This window comes from Mytilus californianus, unplaced genomic scaffold, assembly GCF_021869535.1.
Source record: "Mytilus californianus isolate M0D057914Y unplaced genomic scaffold, xbMytCali1.0.p SCAF_6, whole genome shotgun sequence".
In the NCBI taxonomy this organism is placed as follows: Eukaryota; Metazoa; Mollusca; class Bivalvia; order Mytilida; family Mytilidae; genus Mytilus; species Mytilus californianus.
Window position 1 is genome coordinate 55,616,975 of NW_026262712.1, and position 25,606 is coordinate 55,642,580.

Here is a 25,606-nt window from a genome sequence, read left to right on the forward strand (position 1 = left end):
TTAGGGTTTGGGTTGAACACTTTCAAACATGTTTGATTAGTTAAGCCTATTTCAACTGATTTTGTTTGTTCTTATGTTTTACAGCTACCCCACTGTATTAGTTTAGGCATTGTGTTGAGTGCTAAGAAACTTGTTTAAACCCGTCACATTCATTATGTGTCTAACCCAAGTCAGGAGCCTATAGTTTAGAGTTTGTATTTGGTTCAGGTGGACTGTCAAATTTTTTTTTTTGTAAATTGTTTTGTTATAAATTTGGACCTTAGTTAAATTGTGAATTGCATTGTTTCATATTTCTTGTCGGGGCCTCTTTATAGCCCACCATACAATATGTTTTTTTTTCATTGTAGAAGGCGGTATGGTATCCTATGATTACTTATATCCACTTCATTTAAATTTGGAGGATAAGTGTCTCATTGACAATCCAACCACATCTCTTAGTTTTTATACTGAGACCAGATAAATCATTTTTAATGTGCATGTCCCTTTTGTAAGGAGCCTGTAATTTAGTGGTTGTGAAAAGTTGTCTTTATTGAGTAAACTATAAAACAAAAGATCATTGTAGTGTCCTTAACTCAAATAACGAGTTCATTTTAATTACATTTCACGTAAGAAGTACATGTTCTGTTGTGATTGTTATGCCTATGCCCGATAGTTCATGATGATGGTTATTTGATATATTGTGTGTATCTTTTTGTTCTTCCCCCATGTGCAACCTAACTACTAACTTTATTTTAATTCATTATTAATAAAATATGCTTGTCCCTAATACATATAATATACTATGTATAATAAGTCATAAGTGTATTGTTTGGTATTACTGTTGAAAATGATGCATCGTGTGAAATGTAATATCTTGAAAAAAAATGTTTTGTCACCGTTTGATTAATTTTGATAAATTCTTTTGTTGATTTTGTTTTCCTCATATACTACGAGGTTTCTTAACCGCCTTGGCTATTCATGGTGTACCATGACTATCTGTAAGGGTATCACCCGGTCGGGTACCTGCAGTAATGATTACAATAATACTGTTCTTAACGAGCTCTACATAGTATGTATTGATTTTGGGATATTTTGGCCTTGAATATCTACTGAAGAGAAATTCATTGTGCATCTTGTGCTGTAACAGTAGTTGGTGGTGTTAAACGTTCTGCATAGCAACTTAATGATGTAAGTGTTTTCACTTGCTGTCTAGGAAGAGAGGGCTAAAACTTTCCATGTACATGAACTTAATCACCTAAGTTGAACATATCGGAGCATATTTACATTGGTTCCTTACAGTTTTAGTTAGTATAAGTGAAAGAAATGTTTCATCATGGTAGAATTTTTAATATAAAATGAGTGTACATGTATGTCTTCAAACAATAGTTTTGATTATTTGTTGTTGTGAATTTATCTATAAATAAAGATACTCTTAATAAATTTCGATTGGGTTTGTGATAACGAAACACTTTTTATACTGGTAGACACACTTGTGTGTTTAAAAATGTGGACATAATTGGGCATTTATGAAAAGGACTGGTTTCGGTGTTCCACACCAATGTAGACGTGTTTGCATGTACAATGACGTCATATTGACATGCTTGGCGTATTTGACACGTTTGAGGGGGACACATTTCAGAGTTTAACAGTTATAGAGGAAACCTGACAGCAGACCAGAGCTAGTTTCCTCTAGAGAACTTTAAATTCAAATGTTCAGAATTTTTTTTTTCCATTGGCATGTCTGATTTTTAATTTTCTAACATTGCTTGAGAATAATGTAATTATTCCTAAAGTATATGACTTAGGAGCCAGTCTGCCATAAAACCATGCAAATCCCAAATTTTGTCCAAATTGGTAGTTAAAACTTGCCAAAATTTGTGTATTCAGGAATTAAGATAAAAAAAAAAATTTGTTTGTTTGCACTATTTTCCATTAAACAGCCTTATTTGCATATTACTGAATATTTTTTTAAATGGCAAAAAATACACCATATTTAGGTACTTTTTAAAGGTCTGGATAATTGATATATCTCTTAAATAAAATATTATTCTAATCATATTTTACAAAGAACTTTATTTAAAAACCAAAAAATAGCTTTTTTTAGAATATTTGACATTTTGCCAGGTTGCCAGGAAGGTTCGTGCAACAGATGTAATAAACAACTTGCATATACTACATGTACCCAATAGCAGTTTTCTCTCAAGATCATATTTTTCATTTTAACTTTTATAATATTTTGAAAGGTGTTTATCAGTTCTAAGACAGGTAAAAAATTATAGCGTGGCAAATAACGGAAAATACATAATTCTAATAGTTTTTGTCCCTTGGTATTTAACTACAATTGCTTAAAGTAGGTTGGAATTGGGATAACATTGATTTATTTTATGTTGAAAAAATATTTCTGGCTAAATATCACGTTTTTCTGGTTAATTTGCAAAATTTAACAATAAGTTACCAAAAGGTAGCTTCAATGTTATTTTTGTGGTTGAATTGTCTCCCTTAATGAACATCTTTCACTGGCAATATGGCAACTTCCAGTGATGAAAGCAGACGTCTCTGTTTGGTGTAATTTTTCTCATCTTGGAGGTTGTTGCGGACAATCGAAGCACTATACATCTAATCTTTTAGACAAGGTTTATCTTTGTACACAGGATACAACCACCACCTTAAACTTATCCACAGCACTGATGCATCTTTATTAAACTCTCCAGAAGCCTGAGAAGGACTTTTAATTTAATTTTTATATAGAAGTAACGAGTTTTCTGTTGATCGTGCTGCTATAAAATTGTCAATATGTCCATGCCCATGGTACAAAGACTTTTATGGAATTTATTGGCGGGACAATTCAACAAAGTCTGTCAAAGTGTAGATTCAAAGAACATCCCGCTGAGAGTACCACGATTTTCCGAGGATTGCAAGAACAAATTAATATCCCGAGAAAGGCAAACGCTGATAGAGGAACCACACCAACCCTGTCAAAAGAATACTGGCTTTTGAAATGACAACTAATTCCAATAGGATCAGGTAAAAGTTAAAAATAAATCAGCTGATTAGGACAGGGGTGGATCCAGCCATTATTAAAAAAGAGGGGAGGGTTCTAAGGCAGGATAAAAAGGGGGGTTCCAATCATATGTCCCTATTCAAAAGCATTGATCGTCAAAATAAAGGGAAGGTTCCAACCCCCGGTCCCCTAGTCCAAGTAATTATGACGTCTTGAAAGGTTATATTTTTTGTTTTGTTTTGATGCCTTACTGCGAAGCAGGCGTCAGAGCAAAAAAATAAAAAGCCTTTCAAGACGTCATAATTATTTGGACCACCGGTCCCCCCGCCCCCCTGGATCCACCACTGTATGATGAAAAGAAGTTGTGGTATGATTGCCAATGAGACAACTTTACACAATGACCAAATGACACAGAACAGCTATAGGTCACCGTACGGCATTCAACAATGAGCAAAGCCCTTTTAGTCTTGAAGGGGCCTCGTTGGCCGAGTGGTCTAAGTAGTTAATACTGTAATCACTAGCCAGTCAACACTGAGGTTGTGAGTTCGAACCCCGCTCGTGCGGGTGCACTCGACTCCAATCTTAATTGACTAGGATTGTCAGTTTTCCTTTCGAAGGTCTGTGGTTTTCTCCGTGGTCCATGAATGAAGCATGCTTTTTTGAAAAAAAATAAATTTAACCTTTAATTTGACAAAACAGATTTGTCTATTATTCACTGGCATCATTCCTGACAACAACAGGTTTATAAATTGATTGATTGTTCATACCTGAAAACTTGTTCAGCATTAACATGATCGTGCTTTATTGATGTTATGAGGGTGTGTGGTACCATTGACTGCATTATTCCATTGTTTATTAAGACGTACATTGTACGTCTCTGCAAGCAGGGTTTTACCAAGATTAGACAAAAAGTAGCCGATTGAGGAATCAAAGTTGATACAAAAAAAATTATGGTAAGAAAACATACTTGTATGAGAATGTTATTGCATTTATAAAAATAAGAAATGGTTTGATTGTCAATGAGACAATGCTCCACAAAGACCATACGACATAGAAATTAACAACTATAGGTCACCGTACAACCTTCAACAATGAGCAAAACTCATACTGCATAGTCAGCTATAAAAGGCCCAGAAATGAAAAATGTAAAACTATTCAAATGAGAAAAAAAACGGCCTGATTTTTTTTACAAAACAATGTCTAACCTGGGACAGTAGTACACACAGTACAACATAAGAACAAACTATAAAAATCAGTTGAGGCTTAACAACAAAGGAGAAATACATCTAACAAAAACATAGATCGGACGTGCCAGAGTACTTATACATCCCCCAAAGTATATTTACAGGGGCAATTTAAAGGCATTTTGAAATTTTTAAACTGATAGTGAAATGTACAGAGATACATTTAGTGGGAAAGAGGGGCAGGGGAATCATGAGACGGCCAGTGGTAAAATTGTTTGCCATTACCGAAAAAAAGGGATAATAATGTCAAAAACAATACTTGGTATAGTTTTGTATTAGTTTTATCATGGGCTTGGATTCAAGGACCTCATTTAAGAATTCCTAATACACATTAATAGTTACGTCATTATGACCTACATTTTCCCTTAAGTGACACTAGATATAATCATAAAACATGTAGTATAGCAATGATATTTGACTAGTGCATAAGTTTTGGGTAGTGCAATAGGGTTCATGATAAAAATTAAGTCACCTTGACCTACATTTTCCACATGAGTGACATGGTTAAGTTTTTGCATTTAACATGTTTAGGTCAATTTGAATTCAATTCAAAATATTTTATTGTTCAAATATCAAACATACATTCAAACAATTGATTGGACAAAAGGCAACGCCTATATATACAAATCCTTTCTCATACAAGATTGATTGAATAATCAGATAGTATGATATATTTTTGACAATTCATAGATCATTCATTATTGCAGTGAGTCAGGGGAGGCAATATCCCCACTTCTTGAAGTATTTAATTAAGGTCAATATTTCAGGTACTAGACATGGTCTAGCACTGATACTTAACCAGTGGATAGATTGTGGGTAGTCCAACATGATTCACTATTATAAAGTTCATGTTGATTTTCCACTTGAGCAACTTGTTTCATTTTGTGTGTTTAGGTCTTTCTGTCAGATAATAGAAATGGTATTGCATTAATACTTGACCAGTAGATAGATACCTTGGGTAATACAACATGGTTATTAGGTCTTTCCACTTTTCTGTCGAAAGACTTATTGTACTTGTTCTGATTATTATTTTTTTCTTCCGCCAAATTTTGTTAACGCGTAAAAAGATATTTCTTATATAGTATCATACAGTTTATGCGCTTTTTATTTTCACCCATTCTAAGCCGAGCAATTTTCCTTTTAAGAGTAATTTCCCTATTCACTGTTTATCAAGTGTGTGCATCTCCTTCGTAACAAAAAAAGATATCGACAAATTTCTTTTTCTAAATTGTTCGTTACATCCTCACGAATTTTTGGCTTATTTGGATCGAAGCGATTCGATGAAATTTTAAAGGAGTTATCTACCTTTACCAAATAAATTTGTCGGTATGTTTTTTTAACTCAAAAACCATTAACCGTATAACCCGGGAATCTTTTTATTTGAGGTCCCTAGGTCCTAACTTAGAAAATGAGGTCAAGGTCAAAGGTCAAGGTCAAGTTCTCAATTTTGACTTTTCCTTGTTTTTGCATTTTCTCAAATACATTTAAGATATATATGAAACAACAAGTGCAAAATGTTTGCTTTATTGTAATGAAAATATGTTACATTTAGTCTGAAACAATCTAATGGCATCTTATAGGAGTAAGTGCCCCTGAAATGTCCAATTATAAAGTTAATTGATTATTACTTCAACTTGGTTCATTATAAAGCCATATGACCTTTTACAAAAGGTTGGATGACATATGACCTTGAAAAATGACAACCAGAAGTGACCTTGAGAAAACCGGAAGTAGCCATTTTTTCACTTTCTTTATGGAAAAGTTCTCGGAATCCATATATTTTGTAATTTTAATACATTAACTCATCACTGAAGACTAGAAATGACCTTCGATAAACCGGAAGTGGTCAATTATATCCTGGTTTGCAAGCAAAAGTATATATAAACTATATATTTTTGGAATCAGTGTGAAAGAAACTATTATATGAGACCGGAAGTGACATTTACTTCACCGGAAGTAGCTAATTATCTCCATTATTTCACTCAGAGGTATATAGAATCCATTTATTTATCGCATCAGTACGAAGGCAATGCATAGTTTTCCCATATATCATGGACATTGTATATTTGAGAATTCATTTAACTTTAATTTAGATTTAGTAAGGGATATATAATTTTTTTAAAGTACATTTGTAGATTTACTTCTTATCTTTTTAGATGGAGATGAAACCCACATTGTAGATTCTCAGAAGAGTATATTCACAGCATCAACTAATTTTTCATAATATTTAGCATCAAATTTGGGATGCAGATAACATTTTTGACAGGGAGAAACTCAACAGAGCCTTGCATATCCTTAGTAATGGAAAGTATCCACCATTTAGGAACGAATTGAAACTGGAAAGGAATGATGTATCAAAAAGTACAAAGGCTTTTTATCGAAAATTATCATCAGAATTTATTGATTTGGTTTTGAATTATAATGTACTTGGACAGGATGATAAAGTGTTCTCATCTGTAGTATACAAGAGGAAAACAGACGAAACACAGTCAATGTTACAACCGGATGTTATGACTGAAGCTCTTATTAAAACATACTTATACCCGAATAGTCATCAGACTCGGCTTCAGATTTTATCATTGTTTGCCCACAAATTCACAAAGCCAAAACTCACGACTGTAATTCCTGGTTTAATGTTCAAAAATTGTTGCTGCCAGAAAGCATGAAAATTTGGAAAAACCAGGCCAAATGCTCAACACTCCAAGAATATATAGAATGCGCTTGAGTCAGTCACAACTTGTGCATTTTGCATGAATCTATATCAAGCCCTATGTACTACCAAGCTGTAGGCTATGGATCTAAAACACTACAGTTTTCGTCTGGCTTAGAGATGACAATTCCTAAAGTCATGAGAAACATCATAATATCTAATGTTATACTGTATGCTGCAATGATCAGGTTTTGAATCATTCAGTAGATGAATATTATTTAACATCCTGAATTGTTGTGCAGCCTCACTGAAAAAAATCTGCATGCCGGACTTGACAATATAATAGTTGATGGGATATAGCTTTATAGTGATAACTGTTAATGTGTAAGCACTTTTCAGATCTATCAACCTTTTACTTCATGTTTGCCAATACCTTCATTTCATTCATGACTAAAAACTTGTATTCAGACCGTTTTGCATGTTTCTCTTTATGGCAGACTTCGCTTATATTATATAACAGTAAATTTATAAGCAAACTGCCTGAATAATTATATAACTATTTTAATGACAATGTCTGCACCACAGTTTAACCATTTATCTGTGTATATTTGTTTTTGTTCATGTAATAAATTTTGTCGCAATTTGAAATATTTTTATTCGACTCTGGTAGTAATATGCCAACTGCATGTTACATGTCTTATTCACATGCCTCAAGTTGTTGGAAATTTTATTGATACATTTTAGGAAGAAACTTAACATTGTTGTTATGTCGACTATTCTCCCAGAAGCTACATAAGGATCACTATCTGTCGTTCATGTCAGTGTCACACAATTTCAGTCGAACTTTTCTCAGCAACTACTTGATATTTGACATAAAGCTTATCAAGACTGAACAAAAGTGTGGCCACATCCATTTTAAGTAGCTAAACGTTTATATATTAAACAAATTGTAAAAATGCTAAATTTTGGGGCCAACAAGGGGTCTTACAGGGCCTGCTCCTTTAGTATTTTTTTAATTAAAACTAAGTTAAACTGAGTTTATTCAAGCAAGATAAGTAATAAACATTAGTTCAGTCATTATGTTTCTAATATCTTGACTATTACATACATTTGTAAAGTTTCTCTTGTAACCAATAAGAAAATCATAAATACGGCAAAATTGCCATCATGTCTATCTTTATTTGTTATTTTATCGTAAGAAGGTATCATTTGCCGAGCACCGTTTTCTTGCATTTTGTAGATAAATATATAAGCTTCATGCTATATTACATTTTATTAAAAACAAAAACTGATCTTACAAGATTCAGACCTTCAAAAAAGACAAATTTTGTTGAATCGGCACTTTTTCAAAACCATGCAATATCAAACTGCATGGTTTTGCAGGTTTGGGGTATTGAGAAATGTATACACTTTTAAGACTATCCTAATTTTCTTTCCTTTTATGTTGTTTGTTAAGGTATGTGTTATTATTAAGCTGTAATTTTTCTATAACACTAAAACAAACAGGTCAAAATACACTAAAATATGCTTAAAATGGCCTTTTGTCAGTACAGAAATTGACAATTATCGAATGTTCTGCATACACAAATAATGACTGAATATTTTTTCAAATATATTTTGCCCAAATAGTTATTACATATAAGGTATCTAAAATACAAAATATCAGTCTGATTGGAATAACTTGGATTCGGACCAATTTGCATGGTTTTACCACAGACTGGCTCTGAAGACTGTCAGGTTCCGACACCAAAACAGATGATGGTCTAGGGGTTTATAGTTTTAATATATAGCAAGCAAAAAATTGTTGTTTACTTACCACAAATATAGACACTGGAAAATAATGAGAAACAACCTCCTCAATAAGGAACTAATAACTTTTTGACAGGTTAATATGTTGCATTTAGTAATGAGAAACTGTCTGCCTCTTTCCATTATAATACCTTTGTTGGATGTTGTTCAAATGCTCGCCCTTTATCAATATCAGCACTCTTTGCAAAACCTATAAATGAGATGCACTATTTATTTGTTTTTCGCTCATCAAACAATTATCAATTGAAAATTTAACTCCACATAGTTAGAGAAGTATCTAAATTAGACTACATGCTGTGATATTTCAAAGGTATACAAAAACAACAATTCACCTCATTTTCAAATCTAAACAATCTAACATTATTTTGAAACGAAAAGCAAGCCGGAGCAATACGCCTTCGTTTTATAACAGTTCCGTTAATGAAAACCAAAAACCTTTGTAACTTATGAATGATTATAAAACAAAACAAAATTATAAAAACCAAAAATGTTAAGATATCAAGATATTCAATGGACTCTCCTTATTTTTAATTGTATAAAACAAGATAGAGTACCTGATAACTTGAAAGATTTCACTGAAACGCAATCTTGTGACAATATGTTTGTTTTACTTGCTAATTAAAATTTAAAACTTCTCTTGTTTATAACCCAAGAGAAAATGTTTTCTGTGACCGTAAATGGATGATAAGCCTTACCAACCCTTAACAACAATTAGGCACATAAGATGTAATACCACCATTGCTTTTCCCCTTTTAGTCTTTTTTAAATTTGCACTTTTTCAAAAAATTGTGCAGAATTTATCTTTGTTTCAAATAAAGAAATACTTGGCATGAGTAAAGTTTTATAACCAACAGTGAAAGTTAACCAATCGAATTTGTTTCACCTTTCGTTTTCTTTGTGCAAGCTTTAGTAACCATGCAACCTCAGGTTTCCAAAATATTCTATAGAAACACAAAATGAAAAAATAATGGTGCTATGAAACACCAAATATATATGTTGATAACTCAGAATTTTTTTTCTGCAATGAAATGTAGGATTTATTTCCTACAACTGTCAAATTCAAGGGAATATCTTTTTCGACCCTTTTTCGTATACAACCGGATGTGACGTACTATGATTTGGTGGTATTACACCACAACAAAAAAATAAAAATTGAATTGACTAACAATGAACCTGTTCAGCCTCTTACTTGAAACAGTAAATGTGACAAATAAAAAAGAAATATTTGTTGATAATAAACTATCGAAAAATCTCCTCTTATAGTGAGTTAAACGGTAGGGTCCATTAAACTGAATTGTCGTTAAAATCACATTTTTGTTACTGCATATACATATATGTTTATTGGATAACGATGGTGCGGAAGCAGTTTCTGTCAGTTACAACATGAATAAGCCCAGAACCACAATTACACTAACTGCATGCAAACTAAATACTATTATTAAAACAATTTGACTTGACAAATGAATAAACCACCTGTTCAGAGTGTTAAATTACAATGTAATAGTCGAGCCTTTTAAATCCGATTATTAAACACAATACATATGAAGCATGCTAAGTATCAACATATGATTATTAGTTATGTTTGATCGTTATTTCTGTCGATCATTGACCCATTTTGAAATGTCTTTTTTGCAACCGTAAGTTACCTGGTAATTGAAAAAAAATTAAGGGAAATAATCATGCGAGTTGATTTAAGTAAGAATGACCTACTGAGGATGCTCTTCTGATAACGTTATTTAACTGTCGAGCCCTTTAAATTGAATTATAAGACTTTACACATGTTTTCTCACTACCTTTATTAATTACCTAGGTTAGGTTGCGGCTACTTTCGGGTAAAATCCAACGACCAAAGTTGGTTTGAGGTTAATGTTATTAACATTCAACTTAAAATATTATAAGATAAGATTTCAAGATGCGCATTTATTCGTAATTCGCATATTGAAAATTAGAGATTATGATAACGTGATTTGACGTCTGAGCCCTTTAGATAAAATTATTGAAATACATTCAATGTTTTTCTGGACTTGAAATCGGGGTGTATTCTAAAATACATGTCAAATTTTTAACAAAAGGCAATCTTATTCCACTGATAAGTATAATAGGATAATTTTGCCCTTCACAAACTATTCTAGAATGGATTGAAATAAATTTTGAGAAAGTGACATTTTGTTTTCTCAAAATGAGTTTCTCCAATTTTGAGGGAGATAGTCTATGCTTTAAATAACGAACACAGACAACTTATTGAATGCTGATCATTTTTCAACCGTCTGAATGATGATGAAGTTACGTTGGCCTAAATTTATTTTTCTCTTTCATTAGATAAACTGCGTTTTACTTTCTGTATAAAACAGCTAAATACGGTCTTCTAAGAATCAAGAATGGGAGTATATTTTTGCAGTATATAGAAGATATTGCTTTTTTCCCTGTTTTTTTTTTTCGTTTGTATTTTGCACATTGGTTGTACTGGAATTATAATTGTACATAACACTTGCGAACGTTCATTAAACATATACATTTCCTGAGGTTATGTTTACAAGTAGTGTTAGTAACAAGCACCTACCTCACCAGATACTGATTAAAATATAAAACATGTCTGAATGTTTTTTTCCCACTAACCAAATGAGTCTTACAAACTTCATGCATTCTTTATTCAGGATCACACATTTTTTTTTCTTTTGTGCGCAGCTTTTTGTTTTATTCCATGTCAACCTAACTGATACCTTTATTTTAATTTATTCGAACATGAAATATGATTGGTGTTATAAAACTTTGTCTAATTAGTCATAAATGAATTGCTTGTATAACTGTTGAAAATGGTGCCTTTGTGAAATGTTTTATCTTGAATAAGGTATTGTCATCGTTTGATTTTCTTATACCAATTCTTTTGTTAATTTTGTTTTTCTCATATACCATGTATACTTCGGGGTATCGCTCTCACAGACTGTGCAAAACTAAAAATGAAAAGAAAAACTTGCTTGCTTAAAGCTATGCATTATTTAAACAACTCGTAGAGTTTTGACCATTATTAACCACATTTACCACATGGTTAAGTATTACTAGTTATAGACAAATATTTGCTGTCATTTAGATACAATGTATGTACATTGTTTTTGTTATCCTCTATCGTGTGGTAAATCAATAAAAGCGAAGGCTCGGAGTCCCTTGGTCAGGTTTTATCTTTAGATAGATTCGGTTTTGATTTTGTGTCGCTTGTGGGCAAATAACTCTTTACGTCATTCTGTGCATATAAAACCTTGGCTTTAAAAACTATGAATTGAGCGATCCTAACAAGACAAACTAACAAAATATATCATGATATTTTTGTTCTTCCCAAAACAGCCTTTCAAACGCTTCAAATTACAAGAGTGTTATTTCATTTTGTTTTACGATTTTGATAAAAAAAAAATCACCATTTGAAATAACGAATAATTCAAATTTGTTATCAACTGTATTTTAAATATTGAATAATAAGAAAATTGGGTATTCTGATTTTCACTGATAAATGTCTGTTTTTATACATGAAAACTACGTTCATTTTGTTATATATTTTATACAGGTAAATGTACATGAATTAAATTAACAATTACAACAATATATAGAAATAGGAAGACGTAGTATGAATGCCAATGAGACAACCCTCCAACAAAGTCACAATGTGTAAAAGGTAAACTATTATAGGGCAAAGTACGGCCTTTAACACGGAGCCTTGTCTCCCATTGTACAGCAAGTTATAAAGGGCCCAAATATGACCAGTGTAAAATCATTCAAACAGGAACACTTACGTTCTAATTTATATAAAAAAAACTGGACACAAGAATGAACCACATCAACAAACAATAACCACTGAACAACAGGTTCCTATTCCAGGTAAATATGTTCATATTTCTTTTGTTATAAAACAAATTCTAAGAAAAAGAAGCCGTTGCTATATATTTTTTACAAATTTATTCATGTGCATTTTAGCGATTTTACACGATGTGGCAGTATGTTTTGTTATTTAAATCAAGCCCTATTGATTTCCAAATTTGTTGAGGGATTGGGTGATTTATAGTTTGGCATTCGGCTTAGATGTTAGTTCTGTTTTTTTTAACGTCGTTTACTGACGAAATAGCTTTGTATATGTGTGTGTCGTAGGATCGGTATGCATACCGATGCATATATCCCGTTCATTGTTAATCCCCATTTATATTCAATCTTTAGAGATTTACCTATGACGTCACTCTTTGTGGCGTTGATACATTCGAGTGACGCACAGTTCGTATTTATATTATGTATTTCTCAGTCCTGAGTGTTTTTCATTTATTGTTGATGTATACCTGTCATGTAATGTTGTCATTTTAGCAGTATTTTTAACATTGCCATTAAGCGCGGTGTTTGCCTAGCCATAAAACCAGGTTGAACCAACATTTTTTTTTCTAAGTCAGGAATATGGCGTTTGTTTTATGTTTCACTTCAGTGTTTCTGTTGTTTCGTTGTTTTCTTTTTATAGTTGATAGGTTTCCCTCGGTTTTAGTTTGTAACCCTGATTTCTTTTCTCTCGATCGATTTATGACTTTTGAACAGCGGTATACTACTGTTGCCTTTACTTATTGCCTTACCTGTCTAGAAAATAAATTCCGCTCTTGGGTTTATATCAAATTATATGGAATGCACAGACACAAATTTGTTTAATGGTAACATCCTTTTTACAAAAAACATTATAGAGTGCCAAAGTACCGCATTTCGAAACACTCGCGGTAACACTTCTGTAAGTAGTATGAATAAGACGATGTAGTATTAGTGCCAATGAGACAAGTCTCCATCCAAGTCAGAATGTATAGAAAAGTGATTGTTTGCCTTACCCATGAAGTCGTTGTCGTTTTGAAAGCAGCCACACGCTGCTGTTTCTTTTCATCGTCTACTCACATTTCATATCATACTCATTTTGTTTTAGTTTTTTTTAATGTGCATGTGATAATTGTCACTTGATAAGAACTAACCAACAATTTATAACTTTTTGTGTATATTCTACAGTGCCCTGTTTGAGCAGGATGTCTTGCAAGTATGTCGTAGAAGGCTTAAAGCCCAAAACTGAGTATGAATTCAAAATTCAAACAGTCAGGAACGGGCAAAATAAAGGACCTATCAGTAAATCCTTTGCATTATCAACATTGGAAATGTCCTGTGATAGAATGGCCGAGTTATTATATGTTTTGTTTTATATTGTAGTGTTAATATGGTTCACATACTTATTCTGTTATAATTGTGTTAAAACCATCAGATATTGTATTGATTAAAAAGATCGAATGCATGAATGTTGATTCCAAGTTGTCAGCTCAAAAAACAAATTTAAATTTATCTATTTGTTTTCATCATTTGGTTGACGACAACCTTTAACATAGTTAAACCTATAGATCAGACCATTTATCTAGTACGTTCAGGTGTAAGACGTTGAAACTTTCCTCTCCTAAGATGAGACACATTGACACATTAAACCAATTCCTTCAGATAGCAGTAACACTTACAAAATATCCCGTCGAGATATAATATATGAAAGAATCATTTTGATACCTTTTGAAAGTTTTAACATTCGCAGTATCATTTTTTTGAAAAGTAAATTATCAAATAAAGTACTGAATCGGAAACTACTTTATTATAATCCATATTTAAATAAACTACTAGTAATTCCAGATAAATTCAAAAAAGTTTCTTTCTTTTTCTTTTTAAAAATTTTCTGGGAATACACATTAGCTAGCTAAAAATATCGAGAGTTGTATAATCAAAGATTTGATAATAAAAATGTTGCCTAACATAGTTAGATTTCGATTTTTTCAAAGAAATAACAATTTGTGCATTGTTTTTCTATTTTATTTTTAATGCTATCTTGTCTTTCCTGGTTTTGAGTTTTCCTCTCAATATCCTTCTGTTTTATTTTTATTCAGTTGTTCCTTGGCGTCCTTTAATAAATCTTTAATTTATACTCGGATATAGAAAATGAAGAAATACATCATTTAGGTACATGTATTTGTAAACACGATGAATACGATTTAAATCCCCCAAGTGGAGCTGCAGAACAGCAATCCACTTCCTAACATAAGTAAATTAGGTTATTATATTAATCACTATCAATTGATCATTCGAAAAAAACACTTTTATGTATTTGTAGGATTAATGTTAATTTACGTTCCTTCCAGCGTTTTGCGGATGCATAATTAAAATATTATATTGTAGATTCCGGTGAGAACCTAACATGTAAGTTATGAACATATAAAATGGTTCTACGAATTGTCTAATTCTGCGTAACACTTATATGAATTTGAAGAAAGGACAATCTTTAATGCGTATGTATTCTATAAATGAGCACGAACTTTAACACTGCAATCTATGCGTTCCTTAAATAGAGTGAAATTTAAAACTTCGATGTCCCTGCTATAGACTTCTGTCATTTAAGGGGGAACTAGCTACGAGATATAAAAAAAAAATAAAGTAGGATTTTTTGTTGTTCAATCACTAATGAAAGTAAAATTGTGAAATAATTATTCGATTTTAGAAGCCAGTTTGATTCAAATTTGGCAAAATAGGAAACATCGCTGATGAATTATTCACTTGCAAGTGAATAATACGACATTATTGAGTCCGTATTCATGTGAACTTCAATTTAACCCCTTAGCTAGAAATGGGTTACGCATTAATTAGGCGTGTTCCGTTATCAAATGGAAAAGAATGTCAACATTGAAAGTGAAAGAAGGGTAAACCATTTGATTGACTATTTCGATCCACGAAAACTAATTCTTCTACAAGTAAAAACGACGATAAATATAAATGTTTAACCTATAACATGAAATCAAACAGACCTAGAAAAATCTAATTGCACGAGATCGCTATATAGTTATAGCTATGTGCATGTTATCGGGTTATATGATTGTCGGCAGTCTTTGAAGGTCAACACGATGGTTAATTAGATGGCGTCTAGACTCAAATACACACGAAATGTTAGTACATATTATCGAGCCTTTGCATTGTAAATTGTTTATTGTAGACTTTCTATACATTGAATTAATGTTTTAGTATGTTAAAATTCAAGTAAGAGAAGTTAAAAGGGTGAACATGAATTTGACAGCTAGTACCCCTTTAACCGTCTAGATGTGAGACATGGTTATTGTATTGAAAATAACTCATACTTTAAAGCAATACTTTTGTATACGATTTTGGAATATTTGGTAAATAAAAATCAAATTTATTATAATCTATATTCATATAAACTATTAGGAATTCCATATAAATTCAAAACAGTTTCTTTCCATTTCTTTTTGTTTTATAGTTTGAATGCATATATAATAAATTGCTTTATTATTTTCCCATTGTTTTTCCAAAGAACTTATTAAAACAAGTATATAACATTACTTATTGGCAAAATTTGAACATCAAAAGAGATGTATTTGTTTTTACATTTAAAGGGGCAATAGCTGTCACATTCATATTCACCGATTTGACTCAAATTCACATATTTGATTTATAACATACTAAAACGAATGTCCAAATTACAATAAGTCTGAAATAAACAGTTAACAATGCATGTACACCAAAATATATATCAGAATTGCGAGTGTATTTTAGTCTAGACGACATCTAATTAACTATCGAGATGACTTCCGAATACTACCGACGATCACATAACCCGATAAAAACATAAACATAAATATGATTAGCCTAGTGAACTCGTGCAATTGGAATTATATAGGTCTGTTTGATTCCATGTTATAGGTTAAAGAAATAAATTAATTAACGTTTGTACCTGTATAAGAATGATTTTTTGCAAATCGAATCAGTCAACGAATTAAATGGTTCACCTTTGTTTCACTTTCAATGTTGACATTCTTTTCCTTTTAATGGCTGAACACGATTTATGCATGCGTAACCGATCTCTAGCTAAGGGGTTAAATTGAAGGTCATATGAATACGGATTTAATGAGGTCACTTGCAAGTGAATGATTCATCAGCGATATTTCTTTGCTTATTTCGACAAAATTGAACCAAATTGGATGCTAAAAACGAATTATTATTTCACTATTTCACTTTTATTAATGATTGAACCGAAGGATATCATATTCTAATTTTTTCTTATCTCGTAGCTAGTGCCCTTTAACATCTCAAGTGTCAAAACAAAATCAGGTACATGCATACATACGTGCATTTGATTGAATATATTTAGTTTGATTTATAATGTTGTAATGTATGTCAATTTATATACATGTACAACTTTTCTCTTACATAAAATTGAGAATAGAAATGGGGAATATGTCAAAAAGACAACATGTATTGTTATAGCCTGTTCTCTATTTCTTGCATGATAGATATTTCTCGTATCACACTGTACAAAGTGTGATAAGAAAAAGTGACACTTCTCATTCGTTATAACCTATAAGTATATGGTTTCCTTCCAATTTTAAAATGTTTGCGTTTTGCTCCCTTTTTAAAGGTAAAACAACACATAGTTAGATTGTTTTGATTAATGTAAATGGTTAACTATTACAGCATGTACATGGTAGTAGGTGGAAAGGGTAATGCAATCAATCACATACACTGTCCTCTGTTGTTTGATGCTGATCACACTGTGAACTGGTATTCTACATGTGTTTATTGTCATCGTCACTTCTTTAAAGTGGCATAAGCTATAAATTGCACAGTATGTATTAAAAAAAAACAACATTAAATACATTATTTACACGAACGGTAAAATGAATGGTAAATTGACATTGTGAAGTGACCTCAGTTGGAAATCAACTTCCCATGTGCCCAGTAGACTTATTTATTTTAAAACCAATTAGGTCACAGCTAGGTAAAAATTAATACAGGAAAACACAGGAAGATAGTAAAAGGTACATTTAACCAAGTTGAACAATAAAGTATATTTTTGCTTTTTTTTTCTTAGGCAACTTCTTCTTATTCTTTCTTAGTTCCCTCCTGATTAAGAGCACTCGGATGAGACCGATAAATTATATTAAAAAGTATCTGTACATATCAAAACACATGAAATCCATGGTAAAATATGAATGAACAGTATCCTCTACCATAATATCCAGTGTATATACAACAAGTCGTGAGTTTACATTTTAGCATCAATATAGGGACTTCAAAAGTAATGTATAATAATTCAAAATGTTACTATTGTAAAATCTAAAAATATGTATTTGATTATTTTGACTAGCATTGTTTTTAAAATAGCTTAGTGTTAGTTTTAAAATGCCAAAAGATAGAAATAAATTACATGTTCGCTTGACTTGGGAATCATAATTATAAAAAAAAGTAAATGTTCTTATTAAATGCAATTTTAAAATCTAAAAGCATGACTACGATGTTTGAGTAGTATTATTTTAATTGGCTTAGCGTTAGTTTAAAATGCCAAGAGATAGAAATAAATTACATGTTCGTTTGGCTTGTGAATCATAATCATGAAAGTTAGTGTTCATATTAATTAAATTTTAAAATCTAAAATCATGACTATGATGTTTGAGTAATATTATTGAAATTGGTTTAATAATGTTCATATACTACTTTTAAGATTTAAGATATAAGACTGACTTGACCATACACAGAGATTTACCCTATCATTCCACACACTAGCTACACATTAGTTATGTTCATTCTTTTCATGTGGATTAGTTGGCAGTAGTCACTTGAGTTCATTTTAATTGTTCTTAGAAACACTTTGTCATTTGGGAGAATTTTCCTTTCAACAAAACTTTGACAGTCTATCAATAGTTCTGTGATAGTCACTTTTTTATAGAAACTGTTTGTCCATACTCTTATTCCAATTTTACTAACAACATATTCTTTTATCTGTCGAAAATGAGATCTAAATATGCGGCAAGTAGGGTCTACCTCAGCTTGGTTGAATTTGAATTTTATGGTTTGAAGCATATATGTTCCAGTTAGCATGCTTACGTTTGTTGTTGCTTTTCTTAAATCTTTAACGGAGTTTGATTTTGTATCCCATACGTTGTGAGTTTGCCCAATATTTAGGTTTCTTTTTTATAGCAATTTGAGTGTTGAGTTTTCTTCTCAACCCTTCTTTTTTTTTATTTGTCCAGTGAGATTAAATAGCTGTTCGTACGATGTTTTTCCATTCTATTTTGTTGTAATATTGATTCATTATTTCGTTGAATGATGGGAGTTGATACATGTCCAGTATGTCATTTATTCTCTTGAAGAAGCTATTTGGTCGACCTGCTGTATGTTGCGTCGATGCAATCTCTCGTATTAAGTTATCGTGACTCATTGCTATTGAGTGTAAAAGACTCAGCTGTCTTTTGTAGAGCTCAGCAGTAAAATATTACGTGTTTCCCCTCACTTAAACGACCCACTGAAAAATCTGCCAACTCAAATGTTTGTATGCCGTTTTTGTTTTCTGTTACGTTTATTTTTATTTCGATTTTACTTTCTGAAACGAAATTTACGGATCAGATTTGTTTTTAAGTTGACCGGAAATTGAGAAAAGTTTTTTTTTGCTGTATTTGCCTTTACATTCGAGGTAAAATGCTGAATGAAAACGTGAAAAGTGTCTGCTAAAATTTTCGTCCATATCAGGCAAAAAACGACGAAATAAGTTTACTTTATTTTCATCTGTGGTTGTTTAATGTGGAGACGAAAGTCAAAACATTTGCAAAATCCGTCTTTTTTTCAATATGACAAGGACGAAACATTGAACGATCTCCGAGATTGCTCTAAAGTCCAACAGTTGTTATGCCAGACAAGCTGGGGCCGTGGGACGTCAGAGCTCGTCTCATATCAAAGATTACCACTAAAATGTATATTGTTTATGATTTTGAATAGAGAAAAAGAAATCTCAACAACCTTCTTGGTTTTACTAATCTGATGATCAAAGACTTCTAATGAATTAGACACCGACTTTGTTTTGATTTCAATTATGCTTAATTAAGTGACAGATTTTATACATTGTATTGCCCTAGGTTATGAACTGTTCTCAATTGGCAGTTTTATAACCTGTAATTAAGGTTTATCCTAACAAAAGGATAAATTCATTCATGTAATTACAAATTATAGATTTACAACTTTTAAAATCAGCTGAACTAATTCTTCTTATTTATACATTTTTTTCAGGGGAAAACTCTCGCATTGTAATGAATTATATTCAAATATACCTGTAAATATAGGGAAAATATCAAACTTGAGTCAGTATGTCAGCCAATATTTGCAAACTATGGAGAAAATTACCTACAACAGAAAAAGGCGATTGATGCAATGGTCGATGTCATTTCAAGAATGTTCTCATGTTTATCATCACTCACTCAAGAATTTTCAAATAGTTTGGATCCTCTGTAAGAGCTTCCATCTAGAAAACAACTGTCCACATAACATTTGGAAACAATGCTTTAAAAACAATTTTTGCAAAGTTCTAAATTTCCAATCTAGATAAGTTCAGCAACATAACTGTGTTTAAACTTTCTTCATTATTTTATAGCATTTAATCGATAGTAATCGAAAAGTAATGTAATTACTTTTGATAAAGTGGTCGATTGCAATCGATGACATATACGATTATTAATCGATTGCAAAAAAACCTTCATGTAATCAATTAATAATCGATTACATTTGTCAGTAATCGTGCCCATCACTGTTACCTACCCACTTTTGGAAAGTACGGTGAGGAGAGGGGAAACAAACATATTCTTAAATTTGGACTAACGTTTAATCAATATAGTTTGATTTTTGTAGAAACACTAAGGATTTCCGTTGTTGAAGGCTGTACGGTCTCATTTTTAGACTTATACCTCGGGTTTGACACAACCAGAATCTATGACCAACGAGACGATTGAAGCTTTTCAGAGTTCCTATCACAGGTATCAGTAAATGATGCCTTTAACCACCGTTTTTCAATTAAACTTTATAATATCTTACGTCTATGATGCTTTTTTGGCTTGTATAGACTAGTAGAATATTCAATTTAGATTAACAGTTGTGTCGACGTTGTACAACTTGTACGAAGTTTCATTTAAAGAGAGTTGCATAATAAAAAAGATTAAAACAAAAACTATCCATATCTGTTATTTACTACGATGTTTGGGAATATTTCTTTTTGGGAGGATTTCGTGTTAATAGATAAAGGCGACAGTAGTATACCGCTGTTCAATAGTCATCAATGATTTAGGCGAGAAAAAATCCGGGGTTACAAATTTAAAACTGATGGAAACACATCAACTATAAGTGAAAAGCAACGGAAAGGCAGAAACACTGAACTGTAACAAAAAAAAAGCTAAAATACATGTTCCTTACTTGGTACAGAACCTTTGAGAAACAAATGTTGATTGAACCCGGTTTTGTATCTGGGCAAACATCCTACTGATATGGCAAAGTTAAAAATACAACTACAATGACATCATTACGTAAAAAGAATACAGTGTGAATAATAGCGATTCTCAATTGTTAAAAATTAAAATCATTGGTGATGTCTTTGTTACATATCAGTGTAACTTAGGGTATATTGAAAGGGTTGGGGAACAAACCTTTAAATATCACCCCTTGTTTTTGATTCGCGTTGCTCAGTCTTCACTTGTTTTTGTTTTATTTTTAACTGATGAGCTTAAATGTCACATAGGTAGCTTTCCTTTTTTAAAATGACAACAACAACACAATCTTTTTTTTCTATTTTACTTTTGTGTAATAGTCTAGAAGTTAGTTTATATTCTGTTTCATAAACATAACAAAAATCCCCAAAAATGAGGGGGTAGGGGCGAGATCAAAATTAACTGTTGGTTTGCCCTGACCACACTGTTGAAATTTGAGGAGATTTCCTCTCTTTTCAGACTCTTAGGCCTTTACATACATATATACCTCTCCACTCAAAGAAAAAAAACAACATATGTACAAACAAACAAAATCAAACAAAGAAGACAAATAACAGCGAAAATATAAATAACACATTAACGATTTTAAACAATTCTACGACGTATAAAAATAAAACAAGAAAAAGAAATAAGACAATCGTAAATATAAGGTGTGAAAATGAAAACAAAAGGGAAAATATATGAATAAAAATTGAAACCATTTTCAATTGTTACGGGGAATGAAATAAAATGAAAAATAAAAGATTCTCTATTGTTTTGATTTTTTAAGCCAACTGATTACACGCGTGACATCATGCAAATAAAATGCCCGTGTAACCCGATAATATACTGTTATACTGTTATACATGATTTGCTGGGAGGAAAGTCATAAAAAATTGTTTTATTTGAGTTTTAAGTGTACATTTTACATAAAAAGATGTATTGTTGGGGTCAACATCCTTTGTCAATTTGGGATAACAGGCTATCTTGAAAAACTATCGCGTGTTACAGTTATAATAAAGGGCAAGATTTTTTTTCTTCACAAAATAACTAAGAGATCGTAATCCAAATTCGAATTCCTGACTCTGTTTTAAACTGCTTCTTTTTATAAGCTTTATGATTATTGTTCTTACATAAATTTACCAGGCACAGGAAATCAGTTCTACATGCTGCATGAGGTACGCTTTTCTAGGGTTATGAATTATTTAACTTAATGAAGATATCAAACGTTCAATGTTCATATATCCTTTTTTCATCATCTTGATGTTTTAAGTCAGAAATCAAAATTTAGTATTGCAGATCGTGAAATTCATTCACATAAATAAACCTCGAGGGATTAACACAGCACGTCAACGCAATATTACCTGAACATTTATCAAAAAGAGGTTGTATATTTTCAAAAACAAGAGTAAAAATGATACAGTTTTAATAAAGTAAAAATTGGTTCACTCTCTGACAAAGTAGTGTTCTTGCCATCTTTACTATATTATTAAAATAACGAGGTCCAATTTGTAAGCCTGCATGATGTAACAATGACGAATAAAAGAATTCAACTATATATATATTATATAGGACAATGGTGTTGATAAAGAGTTGTACATTCCAAACATTTTCGTTTTCCACATAATTAATATTACCAAGTATTAACAAGTTCCGGATGGAATCCGATATCGTTACCAAAAATATATATAACATGTAGTTTCTGGTTGTAGTAAGAAATCCAGGATGTGTTCACACTGGAAGATAATAAATATAGAACACTGTGCACCCTATAATCAGCATGGCTTTATCAGATGAAAATACCAATACCAAATACCAAGGCTAAAAACAGGGTGTAATTACTTTAATTCAGTCACGAACCCACAGAGTCGCGTATGTGTTTAAGTATTAGCTTATTGTTATCATTCTGAATATACATATAATTTTCGGGATTGTTTAGTGATCATTTCTTTGAAGCATACGTTCGACCGTCTTAGATAGAATAGTTTTTGATTAGGTTTTTTATTTTGTTAAAACCGGTTGGGGTGTATTTTGAATTTTTGCAATTACATCATATCTAACCTGAGTTTTACATATCACTTATTGATAGTGATACGCATGTATATTGGTGAAGACTTTAGTTTTACATGTGCTTGTCTTGTGTTGTTTGTCTGGGTTTTAAGTTTCTGTGCCATTGATATGTACATATACTCTATATTTACTATTTAAGTATACTGCTAGTAGTCCTTTATTAATATATGTATCATCGTCATTTTGCTTCTTTTTTTTTACCCTTTCTGACATCGGACTAGGACTTCTTTTAAGCTTAGTTTTACTGTGCGTATTGCTGTGTGTTTGTTAATCTACATTGGTTAGAGGTATAGGGGAAGGGTGGAGATCTCATTATTTTTTTTTTTTTTGCGCCTGTCCCAATTCAGGAGCCTCTGGCCTTTGTAAGTCTTATATGTTTTTTTATAGATATATTAGTTCATTTATATATTTAGTAGTTAAGTATGTAGTTCATTTTCACTGAAATAGTACACATTTTTGTTTAGGATCTAGCTGAAGTCCGCTTCCGGGTGCGGGATTTTCTCGCTGTATTGAAGACCCATTAGTTGCCTTCGGCTGTTTTTTTACTCTTTGGTCGAGTTGTTGTCTCCTTGACACATTCCCCATTTCAATTCTCTATTTTAAGCATTGTAATCTTCTCCTTGATCAATGTTTATATGCATTAAATAATTTCCATAATATTTTTCAAATTCTAGATTGGACTTTTACAACAACATGTCATAAACACATATCGTGATCAATTGTTTTAAGTTAAGCAACAAAAACAATAATTGTTTGAATGAATAAAATTGTGTGTCCCTTCCTTCACCAACAAATACCCCTCTACATGAATACGTGTATAATATATTAAAGGCAATTCTAACAAGATGCAAAAAAAAAAATCATGAAATTAACATGTTATTTCGTCAAAGACATAAGTATCCTCAAAGAAATAAGCATGCTGTAGAAATAAGTATACTAAATAAATACGTATACTAAAAAATACGTATACTGAAAACAAATAGGTATTCTAAAAGAAATAGGCGTACAAATTAAGACAAATTATTAAAACAAATATCTTTAAAATAAGTTTTTATATGACTAAAAGTACCTTGTTTAAAGTTGAGATGCATCAAACATTTTCTGCAACGTTTCCATGTTTTTTTATATATCCATTTAAATCTTTTCTGCTTTTTAATGAATTGAGTTTACTTATTTTTCACGTTTTCTGTCTATTCATTTGCATCCTCTCCTTCTTCTTTCGTTTTCAATTCTTCTAAGTGTTTTTTTCTCAAATCCGCCTCCGCTATCTCTTGTTTACTCTTTTTAGATTTATCAGCATAAAGTTTTTCTTGTTTTCTTTCTAATATAGCTAGCCTTTTCTCTTGTCCATCTTGTTTTGTTTCGATTTCAGCCAACGTATTCTCCTGACTTTTTTTAAATTCAGCTAAGTCTTGTGTTATTTTCGATTGTTCTTCTTGTTTTCTTTTCAAATCAATCAAATTTTCCTTTTCCTTTTGTAAATCTTTGTTTAAATTATGTTGCCCTTCCATTAATTGATCTAAATGTTGCTTATATGTTCTAACTAATTCATTTAACTCGTTCCCTTTCTTTGTAAAATCAGTCAAAGTTTCCTCTTGGTTTTTGATTACTGCATCGATTTGTTTTTTTATCGAAGCAGAAATCAAGTCCTCTTGTTTTCTTTTTAAATCAGCCATCGTTTCCTCATGTTTTCTTTTTATATCAGCTATCGTGTCCTCTTGTTTTCTTTTCAGTTGAGTCAGAGTTTCTTCTTGTTTTCTTTCAAATTCATCTACCAGTTTTCTTCTAAGTTCAGTACTTGTTTTCGTCTCTTTTTCTATCCATTTAGTTAACTTGTTTTTCTCTTTTTGCATCAATTCGGTTACGGTTTCCTCTTGTTTTCTGTTTGATTCAGCCAATGTTTCCTGTAGTTTTTTTTTGTAAGAATAATTTTGGTACGTTATCACAGACAATACCCCAATGCATGATAATACCTGCAATTGTTATAAACAGTGGAAAGATTAACACCTTCATAGCATAGAGTTATATAAACTAGAAGCTCCTATACGTAACATCATTTTAGTCAATCAACTATAAAGCTTTTATCTATGCATTACATTGCTTATTGTTCGCGGAAGATTTTAGAATTATGAAAGATTATTAAATCTGTGAGGCCTTTAATCTCAGATCGCTTTGTCTCAACCAATTATATGCAGTTTCAAAACATTCCTCCATGGGATAGCAGAAAATTTGTGTTTTCAATTAACCATCACGAATAAAATTCATCCCGATTGCTAAGTGTTTCATGCGATTAGATAAATCTTCTTATCAACAATGTTAAATCTAATATACACCATCATTGGTGTTTTAATGTTACAAGATCTCATCGTCATGAATGGTATTTCTTTTATACAAAAAAAAAAAATAATGCGGTCTTCATTAAGGTTTCATATAAAATAAAAGCTACACATGCCGTTATGTAATGGTAATTGTACAGGTTCTTGAATCATCATCAGTTTTACAACATGTCTCCTTGTATGAAAAGGGACTG

General features: G+C 31.6%; 1 long non-coding RNA gene across 3 annotated transcripts in view; it reads right to left on the bottom strand.

The window, feature by feature from the left end:
- LOC127705726 (uncharacterized) overlaps nucleotides 1-25,606 on the bottom strand; it is a 57,769-nt gene that overhangs the window by 20,160 nt on the left and 12,003 nt on the right. For 2 of the 3 annotated variants that reach the window (XR_007983954.1, XR_007983955.1), the window contains exon 2: nucleotides 22,416-25,049. This is a non-coding gene — a long non-coding RNA (uncharacterized LOC127705726). Of the gene's footprint in view, nucleotides 1-8,690; nucleotides 8,874-22,415; nucleotides 25,050-25,606 lie in introns of those variants that run through there. The other variant, XR_007983956.1, reaches the window with a different exon arrangement.